Source organism: Arvicanthis niloticus, chromosome 9, assembly GCF_011762505.2.
Source record: "Arvicanthis niloticus isolate mArvNil1 chromosome 9, mArvNil1.pat.X, whole genome shotgun sequence".
Taxonomy (NCBI): domain Eukaryota; kingdom Metazoa; phylum Chordata; class Mammalia; order Rodentia; family Muridae; genus Arvicanthis; species Arvicanthis niloticus.
The window spans coordinates 49,762,035-49,780,820 of NC_047666.1; the positions used below are offsets into that span (position 1 = coordinate 49,762,035).

Consider the following 18,786-nt stretch of genomic DNA (forward strand, 5'->3'; position numbering starts at 1 on the left):
GAGACTTTTCAAGAGAATGTAGTGTTATTTATGCCCCGCTATATTCTGTCTGCTACTCTGCCCTCACAACCGAATCTTTCTCTTCTGATTTTTCCTTTATCCCTTTACAACACTATATTCCATTTCCCCTTCCTTGGAAGACTCCCCTTTTCCTTCCCCCTAAAATTGAAAATTGTAAAATGAAATTATGTAGATTACTAAAAATACAAAGTTCCAGTCTCACCTGAGATCATCAAAATAAAAATGAGCATAGATATGAATTTCTATTGTTTTATTAGAGGCTTAATTAACTTTTATGCTTGCAAGGCATATCTGCATTTGTGGACCAAGTGTTTTGAGTTACGAACAGGGAAAAACACACCCATTACTCAAAATCCTATATTCCTGATAGTCAGAAGCTCTGTTCCAGACTAAACTCAAATGTTATTAAACTTAGGATTATTTTGTAGCACAAATACCAACTGTACAACACAATGACATTTTGTGTAATGGTGGAGCTTCCATGACTATACATACTGACATCTGGGTAGTCACATCCAGCTTTAGATTCAACTCTGAACCCAAGTTAAGAAGAATTATAACTTCCTTCTGTTTCAGATGAATGAACAGAAAATTTATGTATAGTTACAGTTATGAGATAAAGTTCAAGAATGCCAATTAAAAAGAGAGTTTGATTGTACTGGGAATATCTTTATTCTAATATTCCAGTATTCAAGATACCTACATTTTGATGCAGGCACTATTTGATCCCTTGTACTGACTGACCCTGAAATGGCTTCTTGGTTTGAGAAAGCATTTTTAAATTTTAAGGACACCACTAGGAAAGGCAGTTACTCAGTAGATGTGATCTAGGAGTAAATAAACTTCTCTCTATTATAAATTCAGTGTAGTTTTGTTAATAACCATGTTTGTTAGACACCAAGGACTTTGTAGCAAGAATGAGCTCACAAATAAACTTCCATTTTCCCAAAGCATCACATGGCTACTAACAATAGAAACAACTATCACTCTGAATAAAAAGCTTCTCCCTGGCTATTCTGATTATGCAGAAACACTCAAAACCAAATGTGTTTACTTTTATAATTTCTTACTTTGTATTTGTACTTATGTGTATGTGGAAGCCAGAGGTCACAGGCCAGAGGTCATCACCAGGTGTCTTTCTTTTTCCTTCACTTTTTCTTTTTTTGAATCAGAGTCTCTCACTAGAATTTGGAACTCTTGGGGTCATCTGAACTGGTCAACCAGCAAGCACCAAGAATTCTTCTGTCTCTGCCTCATTAATGATAAGATTGCAAGCATGTGCCATCGTATCTGGGTGCTTACGTGGGTTCTAGGGACTATAGTCAGGGTCTCATGATTGCGCAACAAACACTTTTATTTACATGATTTATTTGTTAATTAACTGTGTATAAGACAGGTTTTGGCCCTACTATTAATATGGTATATGATTATGTAATGATGTTTATATTACATAACAAACCAGGGCTTGTCAACCACCAGTATGATGATGACAATCCTATTTTAATGCATTAAAAGATATGATATATTTTTTTAAAAATCTCACCATAAGATTGATATGATAGCAAAAGAGAATCTTTTTATTGAGATCTCTGTACATTGATACATTATCTTTACTTTAGATCCTATTTTGATCTTGTCCAAAATTAGAAACATTGTTTTAGAATATCTTCTGAGTTTATAGGTAGATGCAATTAAGTATATATTTTCTAGAACATTTTGTAGAAAAGTATAGTGACAGACAGTGAAAACCAAGCTATGTTTTATGAACCTGTTGGCAGTGAGGTTAAACACCAACTCTGTGAACGTTGACATTCATTTATGTCTGAGTCAAATCACTTAATGGCTCAATCTAAATGTATAAATTACCACCTACTTCAGGAGAGTCACTTGAAACATGAAGTGTTAAGGGGTGTGTGTGTGTGTATGTGTGTGTGTGTAGAGTAGTTCTAGAAAAACAAATGAAATAATTAGAGCCTTTTGATGGTGCATTAAAATATATACAATATCCCTACCCATCAAAAGATGGCATTGCCAAACTGTCCCTAATTTCTTAGATACTGAGCTATGATTTTGGTTCACATTGACTCTTGCCACTTGGGTACTCAAAAATAGTATTTAACTTCAAATGAAATGCAAAGGCATTTAAAAATATACTCTATTTTGTTATACAAACTAATATCAATGCGTTTAGTAATGCCAGAGAAATGGCTAGCTTTGTTTAGGAAAGTGACAACTAGTGGTACACGGTTAAAAGCACTCCTGTAGTTTAGGGACATTCAAGAGTTCCCACTGCTCAGATATTCTACGGTGCAAATGAAAACAAAATAGAAGAGACAGAGCAGTCACAACTATGGGAACATAAGAAAATATCCAAGAGATGCTCATTATTTGGGTCCACTTATCATGACACTATGTCCTCTTGTGTGAAACCAGAGGAAATAACATTACCCCATATTAATCCAATGAAAAATATGAACAGGGTTCACCTTGATGAGTCTCTGTTAGTGCTTACTCAAAGCAATCCAAAGAAAGATGAAAGCATTAGAAAAGCCAGGGCATGCTCTTGGAAGAAGAGAAAGAGTTTTGTGTGATCTTCATGACCACTGAAATATAGATAGACTCTAATTAAAGAGGCTTTACATGGAGAGGAGTGAGGTGGTAATAGAACACAGGTGATATAAAAGTAGAAGGAATGAGCAGGGAGGAGGGGCAAGGAGATAAAGAGGAGGGAAGTGTGGGGAGTAAAAGTTAACCCAAACTATGCATTAAAATGTCATAAGGAAAACTATAATTTGTAACTAACTAAATAACATTTGTTTAAAAAAACAATCAAGACGAAAAGAAAATATAATAATCTCTTTGTGTTTTAAATAAGGACACTTTTTTTGGTTTTTTTGTCAACCAACAAAAACCACAGTAAATACTCACTGCTTTTCTATTGACCTGAATATAAGGAGCTTATTTCCCCTTTGAAGAAGCTCCCCTTGCAGTGTAGTTGTAGCTGGGAGGGAAGATCAGTCATAAGCTAGTCAATTATAATAATGATAGCAGACGGAACAACTTTTCTGTCTGTAAAGTCAAGGGACATTGGCATTTAGTCGCTGTGGGATAGTCCAGACTTAACAGAGTAGGAGCCTGTTAAGGACCAGACTAGCAGATGAAGAAAACACTTTTATGGATCATCTCTTCAACTAAGTGAAGTTCAGAGAAAAACTTCTGGCTTATACCTACATGCATGCCAGTCCACGCACCATAGAACAGTGACCTAGCCCATGTAAATTGGGAGGATGAATACAATCTATATTTCTATATAATTCCCAACTTCATCTGCCTCCCAAGGCATTTCTCCTAGTTGAAAGATTAGTGAGTATATAGCTATATAATCACATTGTAAAATATACGTGAGGGCTATGGAGATGAATCAGTAGTAGAGACCACTCACTGCTTTTGCAGATCAAGGTTTGGTTACTAGCACCCATATTGCAGCCAACAACTACCTGTGGCTCCAGCTCCAGAGCATTTGGCATACTTTCATATCTTTCTGGGCACAAGCCCCTCACAAGGCACATACATACATGGAGGCAAACACTCATACACATAAAAAATAAATAAACAACACTGAGATGTTAGATGGGTGTGTGAAGGATTAAGTCTTGGTGGATCTCCGCAGAAATCTTCTGAGCTAAGTTACATCCTTTCTAATGGAGTTAGAGAGCCTGAGTTATAACCTTCATATAAGTAGAGGCTATATCTAAGATAGAATACTGGCCCAGCATGTGTGAGGCCCTGGCCTTTATCCCCAGCATGAAAATAAAATAATCAAAACTGAAAACAACAAACTCTAAAAACCAAAAGGGAAAGGAATAAAGTCCCCTATTAATTCTTACATTGTAGTTTTTGAGTGGAGAATAGTCTACAAGTTTGAGAAAGGACATAGTTGTGTGAAAATTAGCCAATAGTGGGTTTTTTTATTGGATATTTTATTTACATTTCAGATGTTATCCCCCTTCCCCATTCCCCCAGCCAGAAATTCCCTAACCCATCCCCCCTCCTCCTGCCTCTATGAGGATGTGCCCCCACCCATCTACTCCCACCTCCCTGCCCTCGAATTCTCCCACACTGGGACATCCAGCCTTCATGGGACCAAGGACCTCCTCTCCCAGCTATGCCTGACAAGGGCATCCTCCCCTACATATACAGCTGGAGCCATGTTTTGAAAAAAAAAAAAAGAGATTAATTTCATAACCATTCCCTTTTGCCAATGCAGAAGTTACCAGCATTTTCTGTTCCGTTCAGTTTATCTTGCCAACTTGGTCAATGTGGGACATTTAATGAAAGCTAGCCCCAACAAGAATTTTTAGCAGAAGGGTGTGGGACACTGACTCCCAGTCAGTTTTCAGAGAGACTAAGATGAGTAAGCCACACCATCCCTAGAGAATGCTACACAGCTGCTTCTACAGGAAGGCTTTTTGTCAAGAAAAGAAGTCCATAAATAGCCATAAACGGCATAATATTGTCTGTAGTATGATCCACAAAATAGAAAATGCCAAATGAAGTCATTGTGCAGTCCCTAAATTGTATTTCACCTGTATTCAATTTTAAGTCTGACCTCTTCCAACAATCCCTGTTCCTTCTGGGTTTACATGAATTTCTGCTTTCATAGGAATGGTACACAGTAGGAAAAGCATGAGCGTTTTAACAAGGGTAATACTCCTATGGACAGGAGCACAGTGTTGAAGGCATTTGATAACACTGTTTTTCAGATCATGTCTTGCAATGTAGCCCAGGATGGCCTCAAATTCCAAATGCTCCCACATCTCCCGTGCTAGTTTACAGATATGCCTCACTATTCCCACCTTCTCTTTACATGTTTATGAAATAAATTTTAAGTTTTATGAAAACCTACTCTTTAAATGGTAAAAGCAATTCTGATTTCTTTAACCCAATAGTTGAATATGCTCATTTCTGGGCTGCTCAGATTTTTTGTCTCCCTGTCTTCAACACTTGCTCTCATTTAAGCTGCAATTTACTGATTTCTAGAAGCTCTCTGCATGGTCAAAAATGAATATCTCTGCTTCCTTGTTACTTAAGAGACATCATTTTTAAAAATATGTTTTACAACAATGAGAGGTTAAGAACAGATGGTAGAGATGGCCCCTGGATTGAAGCAAGCACCACAATGGACATTGAAGGATACATTTTGATTATAATAAAAATTATTTTAAAGTAATCATATAGGGCTTCACACACTACACACTACAAACATACATACATACATACACACACACAGAGAGAGAGAGAGAGAGAGAGAGAGAGAGAGAGAGAGAGAGAGAGAGAGAGAGAGAGAAGAGAGAGAGAGAAATCTCACATCCTGTCTTGAAGGAAAATGATCTCCTATTGGAAGCCCTGTCTGCTCCCAAGTAGTGCACACCGTTATGTAAGTGGCCAAGTGGCCGGTCTGCTCTTGTTTAATGCTGATTGAAGGCCTATAAGTCACGTTGTATCACGGTTTATAAGCCAATAAAATGGATTAATGTTTAGTGGTACCATGGTAATCAGACACCACAGAGAAAAGGACAGAGTGTGCAGTGATAATACCACGAGAAGGACTGACAAAGGCTAAGGAAATATCTGTCTCTTCACACCTCAGTCTCCTAGAAGCCCATCACAGGTATCCTCAGAGGAACACACATTGCTAATACTATAGTGATTTTCTGTTAGGTAACAGGACTAGGTAACACATTTTCCAGTGGGAGTGAGGCATAGGAAAATAATTATATCTCCTTTCTAAACCACAGGGAAAGTAAAAGCTCAATATATTAATAAAGTAAAAATGTTAAAAGAATATTAAGTAAGAACTTAGTCTTTAAAATTGTTATGTCTCAGCGCTTCATGCCTAGATTATTTCCATATAAAAGATAAACTACAACTTTATCGTCACCTTCTTAAGCAGATGATCAAATAGGGTATTGCCAACCAGTGCATCAGCCTGCCACTGTGTCCCTCTAGACTTGGTGGGCTCTTGTGCCTATAGATACCACCCAGAAAATGTTGCTGACAAGTAAGTATGACCTGAGTTTAAATAGACATCAATAAACAAATTCAGAAAGTTATATACTTAACACAGACCTTGGATCGTACTAAGAGCAGCATCTTATAGACATATTCGTGAAGAATCAAAAAATACCACTGAGAAAAAGTAAAATTGACAGTTTTGGAGGTGAATAAGGTTTGACAGTCTATAACAGAGTAGGGTAACTATATCCCACGAATGCATCATATATTTTACTTTTACAAGTCCTAAAAGAAAAAAAACATAGACATTCCTGATACAAGTAAATACAACTTGTTCATAGAGATTGAAACATTAAGTCACTGATTGGATGGCCACAGGTTTTACACAACTATTGAATTCCTGAGCAAGATTCTAGAAACATGTGCAATTACTGTGAGCCAGCTTTTAACTATCATCTTTAAAAGTAGACCCAGTCGGCTGGAGGGATGGCTAAGCAGTTAGAGCATTTGCCACTCTTCTAGTAGACCTGGGTTTGTTCTCACTATCCAGGGATGTCACAACCACCTATAATTCTAATTCCATGTCACTCTATGTACTATTCTGTCTTTTGTGAGCACATACACAGTCTTAATATACATGCACACACACACGAATAAATAAAATAATTTAAATCTTTTATTGTTGATTAGAGGCAATGTTTTTCATGATCATTAATAAAACAGTTTAAAACAAAAGTCAGGAAAAATTGTTCTCAATGATGAATCTATACATGTAACCAAATGTGATATACAACCTTGATTGAATTGTGAGTATGGAAAAAAATCCTAAGAGGCATTTTTAGAACAAAGAAAAAAATGTTGTCTTAAAGTCTTGTAGTAGATGATATTATGGAATTACTGTGGAATTTCGTAGTTGTGTTACTAGTAATCATAGTTATAAATGGGAGCATCCAATTTTTAGGTAATGTTTATAGAACTAAAATGACTTAATATCCATGATATACAACATCCAAATAGTTTAGCACAGAGAAAGTTTAAAAGATATGCATCATGGCAAGGCACGGTCTCATTAATAAACTGTAGCATAGGGATGGAAGAAGATGCATACATATCTGTGTGTATACACCTGAGTACAAGTTCGTGAAAGGTAGAGTTTTATCTCACAGAAAATTATGAGGAGGAGAAATAAGTTCTTGTAGGATAGTGAGTCTTGTCTGAGGTAGACTGTCTGGGCTTAGCATTTGCTCTCAAGGAGTGTTACTTATGCCCAGTTGGTCTTAGAGATTAGTGCTGGAAAGTCAGTGATAAACTACATATCGAAATCTCCTATTTTGACCAAAACTTCAATATTCATTAGGATTCTAAGTGATACATTCAATCGGATTGGGTTTGTGCAGAACATAAAGAGGGAGGTTGATTGGCAGCAATACCAGCATCCTCCTAGTAGGCAGAAAGGAAAGAATCAGGATTGGAAGGGAGGAAGGGACCTATCCCATATACAGTCACCAAATCCAGACACTATTGTGGATGCCAAGAAGTGCATGCTGACAGGATCCTGATATAGCTATCTCTTGAGATGCTCTGGACAAAAAGAATGCTACCATACACTAAGCCTTTTGCTTCAACTTGAGCATAAAGGAGCAATAAAGCAAATCTACACACATGTGAGTGAGACTAGCTAGCTGTAGGGAATATAGCCATGTCAGATGGTGCAGGACTATGGACAGTCTTTGAAGCATGCTGCAGGGGAGCCCATTTGGTCTCATTTGAAGCTCTCAGAAAGACCACTCTGGTATCTCTGTGAAACTGTTTGGGGAAGCAAACCTAGATGCAGCAAAGACAGATGTATCCTACAGAGAATCCTAGTCACTCCATGACAGGGGATAAGGAAATGGAAGATGAAGACATAAATTTTTAAATTTGTAAATGGTAGCCACTGCCCTATGTGCTTTAATGGTATTATGTGGATAAATATATTTAGCTCTCAGAGGATCAGTATGGAGAAGGAAAGAAATTCAAGGAATATTTTGCAGGTAATATTAGCCAACTCCATAGTGAGTACACAGAATTCATAAAATATGAAGGTACTAAAAGAATGAGAATGGAGAGCTCTAGTTTTTCAAAGAGATAGAAGCAGCTGGTCATAACCAATGGAAAATTAATGAATGAGCAAGTTTCAAAGGAAGCCCTTCATCTTGACACTGTTGAAGATTCCAGTTTGCTTGTCTCAGCAGCCTGGTGGGGATAAGGAAAGTGAGGGTCCTATGAAAGAATCTATGAAAGAATCTATTCACATGGATGTGACAGTATCTTTCTCAGGATTTATACAGGCTCTTATGCATTGATCTGGCCTCACACAGACACCACTTAATACACTGTAGAGGAGAGTTTCTAATTCTGTCTTCCCTATAACACAAATGTGTGAAGCTTCCATAAGCCAACGCCATGTAGAAATTTTACCTCTAAAATTATGTGTCCAGATACATTCATATATCTTTCTTGGAATTATATTTGACTTGTTTTAATTTCAAGACTCAGATGAAACAATACACCATTGATCCAAAAATTTTTTTCTTTAAGTTACAAGCAATGTGTCAAAGAGCCAAGGTGTTTTCCTGCAGAAAGTAATAGAGGACTCATATTTTTGTTAACCAGTTTGTTTTCTTTTTCCTCCATTTTTTATAGCTTCAAAACGAGTTGACATTTAAAACATTCATTGTTAGTTTCAAAATATTCTTAACATTTTTAAGGTGATTAAATCTGCCAAATATAGGTATGGTCCCTATTAAGTTAAAGTGTTTTTCTTTCTCTCTTTCTCTGTCTCTCTGTCTCTCTGTCTCTCTGTCTCTCTCTCTCTCTCTCTCTCTCTCTCTCTCTCTCTCTCTCTCTCTCTCTCTCTCTCTCTCTTCAGTATGGGGGGTGCCTGGGAATCATTTGATCACAATCAAAGCCTGAATGCCTCAATGAGTTGTGTTGGCAACTGCTCCAATTTTTCCATTGAGAGAAGACAATAAGATGCTACTGAAAACAAAGCATATGTCCAGCCAAAGTAGGCTAAATGTTGTTTTTGTGGCTTCTGGCTGCAAAAAGGGTCACCATTGCTCATTGTGCTTCATCACTTCATGAATATATAAAAGATGGATTAGAAGTAAAATGGACTACTCTCAGAGCAACATAGTCTACTTTATCCTCCCACCAAATTAGGAAATATATTTATTAAAGGAATGTGAACTTGATAGGAGCTTCATGCTGTTTTGCCTTTTGCAGAGTACTTTCCAACATCTCTGTTTTCTTAGATAAGGTTACAAAAGGCACTAAAGACTGAAAATGGAATTTTTCCCCAAGTGAGGATTGCTCAAGATGCCTTTCCCTCTCAATATCAATTTGTATCCCCACCCAAATAGTAGACACACTCAGGGAAGAGCTGATAATGGCAGGCTCAATAACCATATAATCATTGAAGAATTGTGTATTATATTCTAGTCTCTCTGTTTCGCTGCTTCTCTCTTTCTCTCTAAAACACACACACACACACAAATACACACACATTCTTGAACGTGAATGGCAATGTTTACTGAAAGCTTAGAATAGTATTTTCTAGACTTGTTTGGAATTTTTTTTTTCAGTAGACTATGAAACTTAAATGGAGTTCTTTAGCAAGAATGGAAGATAAGTTGAGGCGGCTGCGAGAATATTCTAGGAAAGTTACAGATTGTAAGCAAAGGCCCCCTGGCCAAAGAGAGCATAAGATCCTGGAGATTTGATGAAAACCAATACAGCTCATCATAGGCAGACTAGTAACCTATAAAACTGATGTGAATGAATAACTTTTAATTTTGTATGGATTTACCAAAAAAGGGAACACCCTCTCATTCAAAAGACAAACACAGAAGGAGGTACATACTTGATTGGCAGGTACCAGGGTGCAAGATAAATTAACAACAGACCCTGTCTGATTTTCTCATTCTGTCCCTCCATGATTCTCAAAAAGTATTATGATTTCTTCTGTATTACATATTATTACTTGCTTCATTTTATAAGGACTAAACGACAACTCAGGAAAGTGACATAAAAATGGTTGAGATAAAGTTAGCAAGTGCAAAGCCTTTATCCAAACCCATTCATGCTATTTTAATCCTATTTTTATGGCTTTTAACTGAACAGGTTTTCTAGAATGTATCCACTAATTTTTTTTAGCTGCTATTCACCAAACCCTTACTGTGATTCAGTGAGTTGGAAGAGATGGTTTGTATTTACAGAATCTAGTAAGGAAATGCTTAATAAAGATATTCATAATGAATAATCACAAGAATGGTGAATAAAAATGGGAATGATTTAGAACTGACAGTCAGTAATGACTGCCAAAAGATGTGAATAGGAAACACAGGTGGCCAGTTAAAGGCCGTGGGAAGAGCAAGCAAAGTGGGGGAGCCATCACTGGCAAGGACCCAAGACAGACAGGACACAGCTCATTCAAGGGACTTGAAAAAGAGAAGGAAATGCAGAAAGGCAATCCAAAAAGATCTCTGGACCTGGTTAGGATTTTTTTTGTCTTCATCTGAAATGTGACAGAAATTGAGCAACTATATCTGAAGAAGCATCATGGATGCCAGCCCAAGATTTCTAAGATGAAAAAGACTTGGGGAAGGCCCTGACTCTAAGGTCTTTCAAGGAGCCTAGAAGAGCCCTGCAAATATGCTCAGTGGGTTCTTTCTGCACAATCCATAGGAATCAAGTGTATATCAGAGTATCCACTAGATGAACAGAGTATCCAATTTATACCTATGACCCCAGTTCCAAGTGAAACGAAGATAAGAGGATAAGTTTGGCCCCCTGACTAGTTAAGAAAACACAAATTGTAGGTTTGTGGAGAATACATGCATCAAAAAATTTTTTTAAAGGCCAAGAACAATAAAGAAGAACACTGGACACTCTCTTCTGTCCTTGGCTCACATGGCATTCCCATATGCACATAACACTCCTGCATACATATATACAAATAGGTAAATGTCTTAGTTTTGGTTTCTATTGCTGTAATAAAGTAACACAACCAAATGCAACATGGGAAGAAAAGGGTTTACATCACCTTACAGTATGGAGTCCATTGTGAATGGAAGTCAGGGTAGGAACTCAAGGCAGAAATCTGGAGCAAGAACTGAAGCAAGGAACATGGAAGAACACCACTTCCTGGCTTACTCCTTAAATACTTTCTTAAATACTTCAGGACAACCTTGTCATGGGTGTCATCATCCACAATTGGCTGAGCGCCCCTACATCAAGCATTAATCAAGAAAACATTCAAAACTTCTCACAGACTTCCTCAAAATCTTATATAAGCATTTTCTCAGTTGAAGTTCCCTAGTTGCATTATCTAACAATTTAGATACAAAGGAAAAGGAAAAGGAGTCTCAAGAAGACAAGATCAAGGCCATGAAGCACTCAATTTTTGGGCTACCCAGGCCCATTCCTTCCCACTCTACCTTTGGGTGGCATGGGTAACTCTGTCATACCTTAGTGTGTCCACGTGCCTACAGATCCGTTTACAGACACCAGTTGCATGAGTTCTTATTTGAAATTTCCCAGGCAGATTCTTTCATGCCTAAACTACTTCATAGTTGTGAACTTTGATGGGGATGTAGAATATCAGAATGTACTGACACCTCAAAATAGCAACATAGAATGGCTTGGAAAAAGATACTGATGTCACTGAAGGTCTTTACCTGTCATCTAGAGATGGCACCTGACACATTAATGATATTAATGTGGTATGAAATTCTGAACAGTTAGGTTCACAATCAGGAAGGACCTGTAGCTCCATCTACAAGAAATGTCACCTCCCTAGACAGTATCAATACTCACAGGGCGTGGAATATATGCATTGTAGAAGTTGAAGGGCAAGAAAGGAGAGAGATAAGCCAAGTGCATGCAGAATTATCAACAAAAATAATAGGCAGGCCTAATGAGATGGCAGAAGAAAGCTGGGTTTACCAATGGCCAAAGCTTTCTAAGTTCATCTGAAAGCTATTGCCAATGGCTTTGAGGGCAAAGATTAAAACCACGCTTTGTTTTGGTGAGAACCTTACACTGACCTCTAGAAATAATTCTGCTGAGTTTAATTCTGGTAAGTACTCTACAATTCCCATTTTAAAACACATGGAATATGCATGAGGGATGCTAGTAGCACTTGGTCTTTAACCCTTTTCCTGGCATCTCTTAGTTTCATTTGATTCTAGTTTGGTTTTATGTTCCTTTGAACTCTAATGAGGACTTTGAAGCTCATCCAGCGTGGGCAGCTTTGCACTTATGAAAACGGAGCAGCTCCCTATGTCTTTAGAAACAGAATACACCAAGCTCAGGTTTTATGTTTTCAAAACCCACTGATTGACTTGCATGGTAACACAGAACATGTTTGTATCACCCCCAAGATATTTCCCAGACTTTTTGCATCATAACGCAGAATGGGATGGATGTAGCCTCCTGCAGAAAAGGCTGTTAGGTTCCGTCTGGATGAATGTGCCTGGAGATTGAACGAGAGCTGATGAAATCTGACAGAAGTGTGTCTCTCCAGGCTGACGGTGGGGAAAATGCTATGCCCTTTGTATGTTAAATCACTGCCAGGCAGAGACCTAACATTTTTTGTGCTCTCAAAACAGCAGGGGGGCGGGAGTAAATAACCTTTTTGATAGCACAACACAGCACAGTGACAATATTGGATACATAAAAGAATGACACTCCTATTTCACATTAGAAGGTGAACATGTTTTAAAATCAAAACTGAGAGTTAGGACTCAGATAAGAGAGAGAAATTCTGTTTATGTGAGTACATGTCTGGGTGTATGCCTGAGTGTATATTTCTCTGCTTGTGTATGCTTATGCTCAAGTGTGTCACATGAGTGCTTACTAGCATGCATGCATGAGTATATATGTATATACATATGTGTATATACATTTATGTGTGTTTTCTTATATGCATATGTACACATATGTTTCTATATATTAAAATGTGTTTATATATGTATGCATATGTGAGTTCATATATGTATTTATGTTTATGTTTGTCTTTGTGTATATGTATAAGTATATGTGTGTGCTGTATGCATGTGTGTTTGCATATTTGTAAATGTGACTTTATATGTATCCATGTACTTGTATGTATTTGCTGTATATGTTTGTGCTTTTGAATATGTGAATATATGCCTATGTATATATTTGTATGTACATGAAACTAGTACTTCATGTGTGTTTGCATGCACATGGATGAAAGCATGTATATATGTGTGAGTATATATTTGTATGTATAATTTTCAGTAATGTGTTTGCCTATTCATGCAGTCATGTACTTGTATATGTGTATATATATATGTGAAGGCATGTATGTATATATGAGTGTGTGCATAGATATGTGCACATTTCTTTGGGCATATATGTGTCTCTGTACTAAAATAAATGTATGCTCTTGTATATATTTGGACATAGGTATATGGTTACATATGTATTCATATATAAACCTGCCTGTATGTGTTCATCTATGCATATGTACATATATATAAGTCCACAAGTATGTATTATGTGCATGTTTGTGCACCTACATCAGAACATGCACATTTGGTGCCTGCATGCACAAACATGTGTGAATGTTTGTATATATGTTCATGTTTGTAGGTAACTGTGTATAAGGGTGTATGGACATGAATATGTACATGTATGCATGCCTTCCTATGTATATGCATACAGCACAGTCAGAAGTGGCTTTTCTAGAGGATTTGGCCTTAAGTCAATCCTGGTGGGTAAGAATGGCGTGGCAAGGGCAACAGGAAACTTTCCATAGAATGCAGACCACTAGACATAGTTCAGCTATGATTTTCTTTTCTGGGAGAAGAGCTAACATCATGTTTCCAGTAATGAGAGAAAATCATATGCACATATGTGATTCTAGCTTGAGCAAAGCCATGGGCCTATGCTTTAGCATCTGACTTGCATTTACATGGAGCACCTGAAAAATAGGTAAAGGAAATTTGTATGCACTCAGCATGTCTGCATTGAGATAGTACATGAAAAATGCAGGACATGTGAAGCCAGGACTTGCCCAGGATCAATTCAATGATGCCATGCCCATCCTAGACTCCCTGTAGTATCTTTAACTACACATCAAGCAAGGTATAGCATTAACAAGTATTTAAAAAAACTATGTGGAAGAATATGAAGAGAACTTGCAGGTTATGAGGTTGTCTCTTATATAAATGCCACTTGCATTTCCCAAGCAAGTGTCCCATGCCAGCCACCATGTGAACCCATTTCTCATGATTTCCTTTATTTTTTTCAACTATTGAGAACAGTATCCATAGGATAGCAGGAGACAGGGTTTCTATCAGACCTTCTAGTAGCACACATGGTTTGAAGTCTTTACTTTCTTACTCCCTAGAGCTGAAGCAACTTGCCCCCAGTCACTCTTAACAACTGAATAGCAAAAGCTACAGTCAGCTCTAACAACAACAACAACAAAAAACAAACAAACAACAAAAAAAAAAACCCAAAACCAAAAAAACCCTTCTTTCTTTTAAATAACCACACTAAAAGATGAAATACCCACAAAAGGTCTTTCCCTCATTTCATTCTAGAACCTCTGTTCTCTTGCCTGTCATGTGGCATTGTTTGTTTTTTGACTATATGGCCACTTTAACTAGGCCATCAGGGCTACAAGCATTAAAGATTGAGAAAACCTATATTGAATGCCAAGAATTCACTTCAGTTTTGTTCCATGAATACTTCAAATATCTGTCAGGTAATGTTGTACCGTCTTCATGGGGACACAATCAAGGAGCATTTTCATTTTTATTATACAAGCTGTGGCTGGAGAGAAGCATTTGAAGCTTCTCCAGGCACCTGAAGACTCCCTTAAAGCTCTTTCATCCCTCATCTCAGCCAACATCCCCGAACACACAAAATTGACTGTTTCTTCACAAAATAGTCAATGATAGATGAAATAGGGATTTGAGTAGATGTTCAAACAAACTAGAAGCCAATTTAATACAATCCTCTCAAAACAAGCTATTATTCATTGGACTCTATATAAAACACAGTCATGTCAAGATGAATTAAGCATGTAAGAAAAAAAGAACTGGAAAGAATACAGGCTGTTTGCTGTATTCACCAGTAAATCAGACTATGAAACTGCCATTATTATTGAGTGCTCATTACCTGCTTGGCACTCTTCTGTATCTTTCCCATGGCCATATCATTTGAGCCTAGCAGCAGTCTTATGACACAGCAATCACAGTCTTCACACTGGTAATGAGAGAACTAATATATACTCATCGTGGAAAACATGGACTAGGAAAGACAACAACAATGATAGATGCTAAAGAAGTTTGACACAGCAAATCTCTGGCTCATAGGCAGAAGATTTCCATTAACCAGTATTTAATAATTCATACCCAGTGATAGGCATTTTGTGTCTTATCTAGTCAGACCAACCTAAAAATGTATTACTTTTTAAAGAATCACCATTGGTTCCAATAATGTGCCTTGCAAATCATAGGATACACAGGAAGATTGTATGATGGATATGGTAACCATTGACATAATCTCTCTCTCTCTCTCTCTCTCTCTCTCTCTCTCTCTCTCTCTCTCTCTCTCTCTCTCTCCCTCTCTCTCTCTCATCTCTCTTCTGCCACACACATACACAGAGGGGAGATTAAAATGATTTACAAATGCATAGAGGCTGAATTTAGTTTAGGAAAATAAGTGATAATTCTATAAACAGTACAATTAATATGATGCTTTATCTCATAAAAAAAATAACCTAAAGTTTTCTAAAGATTTTTCGTGGAAATGAATGCAAAGAGGTGGATACTGCTAATTGATATTGAGGCTGTGGAAGACAGTAGCTACAGATGTCTGAAGAAATCACATGTTTGCAACTTTTATGTATTTCCTTCAGCTTGACTCAGCTAGGCGAGCCTAACATGTCTCCCAAGTGTTTCCTATAGAACAAGCCCTTATGTGCAAAATGATGTAATGCTCAAAGTGTTTCTAATGTCCCCATCTGCAATATCTTTGCATTTTTTTCCTCCTCTTCTTTTATTGTTTTGACCATTATAGTACTTGGAATTTTCTTTTATTTGTATTAAAATCTTACGTTTATATAAAATGTTTTGCTCAAATTTGCATAATGTCTAATGCCCATTTTCTCCCCTCTAATTCCTTCTTTTTCTCCATACAACAATATTTCTTCCCTATTTTACGAGTTATTTTTTAAGCTTTTGGAGGCCATTTAGTATTGATGTAGCTATAGAGTTACCTACTGGAGCATGGGTAGGCTCTCAGTGGCTGCATCCCTGAAAAAAACTGACTGTTTCTCCCAGAAGCCAGCAGTTATCAATTGCCAATAACTTCTCAGTTAGAATGAAATGACACAATCATCTCCCTCATCCATACTACCATTTTATTTGGCTTGTGTTGGTCATGTGCATGAAATCACAATGCCTGGGCTGTCACATAGTCAACTGCCTTGAATTTGCATGTTCAAAGCAAGCATTAGGGCACACTGACTGCACTATTCTAAATAAACAAGAGAGCACTACCAGAACAGTATATGAGCAAAGGCAACCCCCTTGACTATGAAGATGCAAAAAGGTGTATGGAGAAGGGACAACACTGAACATCAGATCAGATGCAAGCAAGGTCTCAAAGGCAGGGCAGGAAGGCAGAGGCCATTTCAAGAGGAAGAGTTAAGCAGAGGCCAACACAGAGTAGTAGGAAAAGGGTTATAATGAAGCCCTACATTATCTTGTCGTTGAATATTTATTTATACACTCTATGATTAATTGACAAATAAAATTACACATGTTTGTTATCTACAGCATGTTTTGACAGGTCTGCCTTTTGGAATGGCTAAATCAAGCTAATTAAATTATATTACCTCACACATATCTTTTTTGTGGTTAAAAAACTGAGGACTTTCTGTCAACAATTTGTAAGTACAGAATACATGGCTATTAACTACAGTCACCGCATCATAAAGGCAGTCTGATTTCTTTGCTTCTGCTATTATAAATCAGCTCTGAATGGCACCTGAGCCAGAGCAGGCACACAGCAATGCCTCGGTGAAATGGTGTTCTTGACATGCTATTGCAAAAGATGCCTCACATACAGTAAATCTAAATATATATATATATATATATAGTTTCTGGCATATAGTTATCATATGTGTACCCTATGTCAGTAGCTTGATACCAGTAAATTGCTTCAAACTCTTTTTCTAATAAAGTATTATTAATAAAGACTCACATGTATAAATATATTGCTGTTTATTTTGCAGTTGTCTCTGAAGACAATAGAAGTCTTAATGATACCATATTGATGAATCAACAAATCTGAAATCTGTGTTTTCCCAATGGCTCTGATCTTTCTTCCTTGTCTATGCCCTGTATTTCCTTTACTATCTTTACATTTCTGAAGCATATTAAGACTGTCATAATTCCCAGAGCTGCAATTCTGTTAGCCTTGCAGCTAGCTATTCACAGCTTGCTTCAAAACATCCCAAGCTTGTCTTCAAATAAACTGGCTCTAAAAGTTTAACAAAGCAGCTGGCAACTTTATCATGTTGGAGAGCTGTTTCTTCCAAATTGCAGCATTCCCTGCTGGAGGTGGGAAGGAAGCTATAGCACTCAAGCTACAGATTCTGAAGAGTCCTAGGAGACTCAGATAGTTAGGAGATCCATAAGGGCCATTCTCAATGTTATGTAAGGAGCAAACAACTGTTGGGGAAAGGGATGCTCCCTTAGGTGAAGCTGCAAGCAGAACAGGAAGCTGGACAGGAAATGTGAGCCATCACTCATGCTAGAGTGGGCTTTTCAACAATGTTCCTATAGGTACTCTAAGAAATTCCCTGACAGAGAAAGGTAGACTTAGGTGAAATCTTTTATTTGAACTGTACTTGGTGTCCTATTGAATAAATAGTGAATAAATGTTAGCTCATATTCCCACCCACCCACCCCCGGTGGGCCTCAACAGTTCATGAGTACAGGAAGTATTTTGTGTATAGCAAATAGAATATCAATGTTATGACAATTTCCTCCCTTCCTGGAGAAACACGAAGCTTTGATTAAAATGACATTTCCATGTGATCAGTGGGAGATACTGGGCTTCCATTAAAGACAGATTGAACACTGAAAGTTTTCCAAATTCTAAACATATCAAAGACAAGAAATCAACTATTAGTGCTATGTTAATTTCTGGAGTAGTGAAGACATCTTATGATATGTCCCCTACCTTTCTGTAACTATTAGAACTAGGATAGAAGATATATGTAATAGATCCAGCTAAATTTTGCCTGGCATTGAGCTATCTCTAAACCTCTGCATTGTAGTCATGCATTCTTTCCAGCTATATTTCTATTTGCTTAGGTGGGAATACCATGGATTCATAATCCTAAATATCACATATGTCTTTAAGTATAAAATATCTGAAAGTGTCTACAAAAGAAAACATTTGAAGTTAAAACATTCAAATATGGGAAGAACCCATATAATAAAAGGAGCCAAGGCTGGACTTTCAAATTTATTTACTTGATGGTACATATGTTAATGTGGAGATTCTAAGGCTGTCTGTGTTCTTCCCAAAGGGCTAAGCCACTTTGGCCAAGGTGAAGGAATTTTTTTTATTTACTAGGCAGAAGAGCAGATAGCTAAGGTAGGATTAAGCTGAAGAAAGGACCAGTCCTGGGAGACTTACAACATTGGGTGATGA

At 37.4% G+C, this 18,786-nt stretch overlaps 1 protein-coding gene across 4 annotated transcripts in view; it reads left to right on the top strand.

Moving 5' to 3' along the window:
• The window catches only part of Grm7 (glutamate metabotropic receptor 7), an 819,622-nt gene that overhangs the window by 739,610 nt on the left and 61,226 nt on the right, over window positions 1-18,786 (top strand). The gene's annotated exons all lie outside the window — the stretch shown is intronic.